The sequence below is a fragment of the Hylaeus volcanicus genome, chromosome 4, assembly GCF_026283585.1.
Source record: "Hylaeus volcanicus isolate JK05 chromosome 4, UHH_iyHylVolc1.0_haploid, whole genome shotgun sequence".
In the NCBI taxonomy this organism is placed as follows: Eukaryota; Metazoa; Arthropoda; class Insecta; order Hymenoptera; family Colletidae; genus Hylaeus; species Hylaeus volcanicus.
This window is the reverse complement of record NC_071979.1, coordinates 25,463,758-25,471,287: the sequence shown is the minus strand read 5'-3', so window position 1 is coordinate 25,471,287 and position 7,530 is coordinate 25,463,758. Positions and strand designations below refer to the sequence as shown.

The window sequence follows — 7,530 nt, the reverse complement described above, 5'->3', positions numbered from 1 at the left end:
TTAATCGATCATACGGCCTCCAGTCTGTTCGAACAACAAACAACGAAACCGTCGACTATCCTTTAACCTGCTGTCCTTTTTGGATAATACCCGCCACTCGAGCTCGAAGAAAGCAGATGCCTTTGTAACGCGACGTTTTGCGACGCGAAGCAGACCAAAGAGAGGGTGCGAGATATTGCTATCCGAGGGGATAATATTACGTATCGCGGTAGAAACGTGGGTGATCGCGGTAATTGAGGTCTGTTCATGAGGAGCATGACTCTTTTGGAGGTTACGCATCGAGGGTGAAGAAGCTTAGAAGATTTCGTGCACAACGATACAGAGAAGACGAGTATGGCCGCTGCGCAACGATGACACGCAAAATCATTAAGCGTTTCACATTTTTTAATATATTTTGTACGTTGTAGATAAGAAGATAAGATTAAGAAAATAGTTAATCACTTAAATAAATTACAAAACAAAGATATCTGCACCCTCCCTGTACTCTTTCGTTTCCACGATTTTTGGTCTGCTTTGCTACTAGCGAGAGAATATATACCCTCGGGAGAAAGATTGATTTCACCACCGAACAGTGCGAACCACTACCACATTGGCCTGAGTTGTGACATGTATACAGTCAATCCCATAAGTATTCGTACCGTCTATTGAACTTGTCTAAATTAAATGATTTGTTTGATATTTTCATTTGAATTTTTCACTTGGCAATAAAAATATTCGTTGGCCGATTGTAATCAATCTAAACTTGTAGCGCAAACTATGAAATATCTCGTAGTTGGCAGTGAATGGGTTAATTTAGACAAATTTCTTCAATAAACATAGAGGGTACGAACAACGATATTTATGTACGTGCATAAGTAAATTTCATTTTGAATATGTATTCTTCATTAGTTGATTTAAAGCAGTTGATTTAAAGCAGATTTGAGCAGTTTAAGAACGTGATCAATTCATGGATTCGCTAACGCTAACGCGAGTATCGAGCGTAGAAAAACAAAGTTTTCCGTCTCCGTAAACTGCATCGTCCGCGAATCGAGAATATCACGTTACCGAGGAGGAGACTATCCTCGACGAATGAGGCAAGATCTCTCAGTCCTCGAAAGAACTTTTCGCGAGAACGAAAAGAATCACTGACGTATGCAACAGGTATTGCTCTCTTCCGTTCGCAAACCGATAACAACTGCTGAATCTTCGCACCGGGTTTGAGTAGCATCGTCGAGAAGGATTCGCGACTTCGCCGGATTCCGTCCCACTCTTTATCGTTGGTGTTCGTCGGATCACCGGCTCGACGCGAGTTTACCCCTTTAGTGGCAAACGAACGAGTTCGTGTCGCGTTGGCTTGAAATTTGCTGAGCGAGGATGAAAAGGATAGGGGCAACACGTTCCTTCGCTAACAGTTTGCCTTTTTCGTTTTTCACTCCCCGCCCTGTAATTATCTTAGCACTGGTTCATTCTTTTCTCTAGATATTCTCTTCTCGGAATATTTATTTCCTCGCAGGTGTCCAAAGATTTATTTTTACGGGGCCTGACAGCACTTAATAAATTCAGACTTCTCGCTGATGAATTTATGAAATTAAAAGAGGGCAAATCGATTTCTCTGAATCTAATTAGTTCCCTGTTATAGTAATTGTCACGAAAAATGATGAAAAAAGCATTGACGGAAACTGGTCAACCTAGAGCTCGGGTACCTCGGGGTTGCTAAACCCGTACTGTAGCTACAATCAAACATAGCTACAATCGCACAGAATCAACTCGAACTTTTTACAAATACGTTTTGAAATACCAATGTTGTAAATATGTAGTGTATAAAAGAAAAAGATTTTCATAATTTGGAATAGAAACCAGAAACAGAATTCGAAGTTGAACTTTCCGAACAGCCTAATAATTGAATAATTTTAAAAACAAATATGACATACCATTATCGAATAAATCAACATGGATCAGATGGCTGAAATAGACTCGCTTGGTAGCTCTAGTGTTAAGACCCTCGAATGTTTGACTCGAGCTGCCGACACCATCATCGCCACCGTCGTTTCATCGGACTACGTGTACTTACTCGTGCGCGACATTCGTATCTACGATGTAAACGTTGGTAGGTGCTGGCCAGGCAACGAGTCAGCGTATATAAAATAAACCGACCAGCTTCTCCGGGGTCGAACGAATTTGCCTGAATCAAGAAACCTGATTCAGCTGGACACGACGGAGATCCTTGCATACACCGATTCCCGCGGTGATTCTATTAACTCTACCAAATCTACCGATCTATTCACGACCGGGCCAGGACGTTGTTTGTCACGGCACGGAGCGACGCGTCCGCCAGCGAAGTCGACGGCTTAGAGAGGTCGTTGATAAAGTCGATTAGCGACGATGTTAGCGAGCACGGTGTCTGCGCGTTATCGAAACGACCGGGAGCAAAACGATTGATTTCGCGCGGATTACAGAAGAACGTCTCGAACTAAGGTAGTCTTTTTTTTTTTTTACCAGTTTCGAGACAAGTTTCACGATACTGTTACAGTCGAAGCACTTGACATCAAGATCTGGAAGTTGATACTGTCAGTTCTGTTAAGATCGGTTTAAACAATTCGTGGTGAATTATGCCTCGACGACGACGTGATACAAACAACAAAATCTTTTTTATCGAGTCACCGTCTTTGTCGACGACGCGGTACGAGCAACGTAGTTTGCCGCGAAGCGAAAGATCAAAATCGAAGAAGGAAAAAAAAGTGCTGGCGACGGGGTGGATGGTGAGGTCCTAGCCGGTAATGTTGGAAAATATTCGCGTTTTATTAGGTCGATCGGCGGAGGATAATCGGCGACAATCAAGTTTCACGGCGGTGATTGGACGGGCATAGTCCGATGCCAAATGCAGCTGCATATGCATGACGCAATCTCGTGTCCACATCCGCAAACCCGCGCGCGACAGAGAAGCGAGGGAGGATAGCGGCGGTCGGATGGTCGACAGAGTCGAACGGGGGAAGTTGAAAGGGAGCGAGATGGACGAAGTTGCTGGTCCAAGAGGGGTGGGTGGGGGGGTGGGGCAAAGAGAGGGGGAGGCACGAGTGGTCGCGAAACAGCGCGTACGCCGCGAACACCGCGGATGCTAGGTTACATTGAGCGCAACGAGCGAGACGGAGGAAAGCGGGGGAGTGTAGCTTCGATTCCCACCGCGGCGTGTCATTATCCTCGTCATTATCACTCGTCATTATCCACCTATCAAATCGCTCAGCAATAACTATCTGACCGTTGCTGTTATACAGGGCGGCAGCCTGGACTCCGTGCCACGTGCCTGGTTTACCCAGCAATCGAACCGCGTCTCCCGGTCCAATCCCGCGATTTCATTCCGTCGAACGACCAAGTTTTTCCAACGATAACACGCGCAACATCTGGTAATTTATACCGATCTTCGGTTCCCTCTGCAGAGGATCTCGCGTAGGAAACTACAAGAGGGTGGCCACGAGCTTAATCGTGATTTGTTCAGAACCGATTTCAGACACCGGAGCGAACAGGACCTACTACCCTCTAGAGAGTCGTAGTTACTCCTTCCTTTAACGAAACACTAATATATCCTAGAATGTAAAATTACAAGTAAAATTATAACAACAGACGAACCAAGTACAGTACTTCCTGTTTTGTCGTTGCGATCCGTACGACCTCGACACAGGAATTGGAGTTTGGTCCTCCGGAGGACGCGTACTCGAGGAGAACGTAAGATCCAGCAAAGCGACTAAACCGTAGGGGTTTCCGGTCGGAGGTGCGCACCCGGATGTTATTGGCAGGAGAGTGGAGCCATTAGTCGCGATGATGGATGCCTGACAGCAACTCCTACCTCGGTCAGCCTCCTACCCCGCCGACGGCAGTTATAGTAAGTAATGGGTTTACTCTCAACCCTGAGAAAGCCTCCGCGCCGCCATTCTGCGCCAATCTCTTCTCCTGCGTTCCTCTCTTTCCACCTGTCCCACAATAACAACAAATCTTGCCCATATTAATTTCCCGTCACGCGTTACTCCTTCCCTCCCGGTAGACGAGGACGCCGTTCCGGGAAAAGTCGGAACGCGATAACGACGAATGTATCGAGACACAGCGAGATATCCGATGTCGAGATTAGGATTACCTCGACTTTTCCGCTGGTTTGCTCGACAACTGGCTACTTCGGATAACGCGAGGCCAATTATCGATAGGATAATCTACCGTGAGGAGTCTACCGGGACTATTTAAATAGGAGAGTGGAAACGCGGTGCGAGACGAAACATCGTCGTATATATAGGCCACGCCGGGCCTGGTTACCTAAACGACCGAAAGGGACAAGCACGACCTTTCGTTCTGTGACTGTGCTACAGACTCTCTACGCACGATTCGCACGACACCCCTTTTCCCCTCTCTATCCCATTATCCATACAGTGGTCCTCTTTGCACCAACGCCAACGCAACCACCCCCCCCCTCCCTACATCTACCCCCGTACACGTTACTCGTTATCCCTGTTCCATGCGCTGCTCTTCCGTGCTCCTGCCTCTGCCTACTACCAGATTCCCATCCCCGTCGTCATCCTCATTCCCATTCTCGACCACGTCCCGATCTCCATCCCCATCCCCCTCGTCCGTTCCCATTCCCATTCCAGTTCTCACTCCCTCCCCCCACAATCCCCTCCCCCTTGGTTCCCGGCCTCGTTCCCGACCCCACCACCCTTAAATCATTGATTGTTGCATTATCTGTTATTGGCAATGCAATTAACCCCTTACGGTAAAACAACGCTAACTCGCTCGCTCGACTCGCGCCCTCTCCGTCGTGCAGCTCGGCACCGTGCAACCGCTGCAACTGCGGCTACGAATGCGATTGCGATTGCGACTGCGACTACACCGAGCCTCGATCACCGCTCCCGTCGCACGTTAGATATACGCGCGCGGCGTCGTGCGTGCGCGGAAACGCCATTTAAAGGGTGAAACGATCCCGCTGCTCACGCGAACACGGAGGGAGGAAGAAACGAGTCAGCGCGAAGTCTGAATAGGCGGGCAAAAAAAGCCAACGGGAGACTCGCGTCGAGGCATGGGAGACAACGAGCTACCACGAGACGCGGCTATCTATTCGTCAGCTCGCTTCCGCGAGCGTCTTTTTTTCTCGTTGCCTCGTTGGAGAATTCCGCGACAAAGTCGTCTGGTCGATCGTGATACCACGTATCGGAGTATTTCTTTCGTTTCTTTGTACTCGTTATGTTTATTTTGTTATGTAATTTGTTATACCAGTGTATGTTAAAGCGCATAAAATTCGCAGGGTAGCTATCAGTAACGCATAATAAAGTCATCGTTGGTAATATTCGGGAATAAATAAATCAACGTACGCAATTATGAAGTTTATAGGACGTACCTGTAATTTTTCGAGGCATGTTAAGTTTCTTTCTTAACTATTTCTTTGTACTCGATTTTCTATGGAACGTGTCTACCGCGTAAAAACAGACTGAACCATACGCTATTGCGTTCTCAAAGGATATACTTATCCAGAAGCAACGAATATACATTCATCCGTACGTGCGAAAGTTTGCCACAGTACCAGCAGCAATGGTAACCACCTTGTCCCCCCCCATTTCCCTTCGTGGCGTGTATTCTATCCGGTGCGTTATATCGCGTACACGATCAGGTGCAATTACCAAGTTAATAATCGTTGCGATTAACGCGGTCGCGTTGCAGGAGTGATACAGATTCACCGTAATCCATCGGAATCGATCGAAAAGCACGAGACTTTCAACGATGCACGTACTCGATCGGCGTGAAATGATATGCGCGATACCGAACGATACAATTTCTATGCGATGGGAACGTCGCGGGATCGGCGAGCGTTCGCGTAATATTCCTCGGCGTGTTGCTTCGAAAATAGATGCGAGAAGGACAAGGGGAAGTTGCGGGGAGAATTAGCGACGCGATGGAGAAAGGCAAAGGGCCACGGGAAGCTCGCGGGCCCGTGAAGACCGGCTTAAGGCGCGTTGAATCATAACGAGGACTTATGCCGAAAGCCTCCGACAAGAAGCCGCTGGGCTTTCCCCGTCTCTTCGTTTGCCTCGTTCTCCCCTTTCACCGTATCTATCCGTCCGTCTCTGTCCGCATCCATTACTCTCCGATCCCATTCTACTTGCGCCGATGCTAAAGCAACCGCCTCGAGCCGTGCAGACCGTCTCGACCGTCCCGACGCGGTGTGCATCTCTCGCACGCTTCCTGCCTTTCGGACTTTTTTATTCGCGACAAGTACTTTCCGTTTACTAAACACTCCGCGCGTAAATATGTTATCGTTTTTAATGCAACAACGAGAAACGCAGCGTCAACGAAAACGAAGTAACAGCTTGGATGCGAGGGTGATTTCAACCCTTTGGAACCTTCTCGTGGCTAACCTACTAACAACTCGACGGCACTTGTACTTGTTCGATTCCTACGAATTTGTAGGCAACGAGAAACGCGTTCGTTTCACTTTCTGGCTACTATACGCCTCTACAGTGGCTTACGCACATGTCAAGGCACGTCGAAGGAAAAGTGACGGAAAAGATGACGAAGCCTAATTGCAAAGTAAAAGTTAACAAGCCAAAAAAGAAATGGAAGCGAGAAAATGGGAAACGATGGGTCCAAGGGGCGAACCTTTTATCGAGATCGGATACCATCGGGCAAACATATTCGACTTACGCATTAAAGTTTGTCGTACGGCTGGACCTTTACGTTCGTTTTAATGCTCGCGTAGATAATTGGCTCAACGCTGTTAGCTAGTTCCATTAGGAAACATCTTATTGGCCTTAAGGCGCTTATTACTGCTCTTAATTGCGCGAACGCGAGCTTTTACTCTTATTAACTGTCGGCGACGAGCACCCTAATAGGTTAACGTTATAACCTGGATAATGCGTTTTCACGCAGATCTTTTCCACCGTTTCTTGTCCTCTCCCTAAGCACTTGGTTGCCAACGAAAAAGGGAAACACAGACCGAGAAAATGGTTTGGTTATCGAATACAACCGATACGGCCGCTTCCAAGGGGAGGAGAGCATTTTCCAAGGCTTCCAAACGATAAGCTGCTACGAAAACGAAACAATAGCTTCTATACAAGAATTTACCACGAGTTCGTCATTGTACTGTGACTCGATATTATTTCCTGTGGATCTCGAGAAAAATACGTTGGAGGAAAATACACGGAATGTTTGAACCCCTTTAGACTTGGTGTGCATTCTACCATACATTAACTTTCAAATTTCAAAGAAAAAATAATTCATAGGTTCAGCACCGATAATGATTATTTGTACGTGCTAATGTATATCTTAGCTATGCACGACTACAGTCGGACAGGAACGTAATTTTGAACGAAGCCAACCGTCGTGTCGTGGACTAGTCATCCTATTGCAGAATGTAGACTTTTTGATAAATCCATTGTCTCGTTTCAACCTGATCTACGTAATATCACGTTAGCGGGCTCAACCAGCAGGCAGGAGCTGCGACTATTATGCAAATGCGTGGTTAATATCTAACTTGTAATTTTCCATCATTTGTATAATAATAGGTTTTCCTGTCTACTG

The 7,530-nt window shown here is 46.9% G+C and overlaps 1 pseudogene; it reads left to right on the top strand.

The window, feature by feature from the left end:
* Nucleotides 1-310: 310 nt before the first annotated feature.
* On the top strand, nt 311-385 carry LOC128876045 (U6 spliceosomal RNA; annotated as a pseudogene).
* The last annotated feature ends 7,145 nt before the right edge of the window (nt 386-7,530 follow it).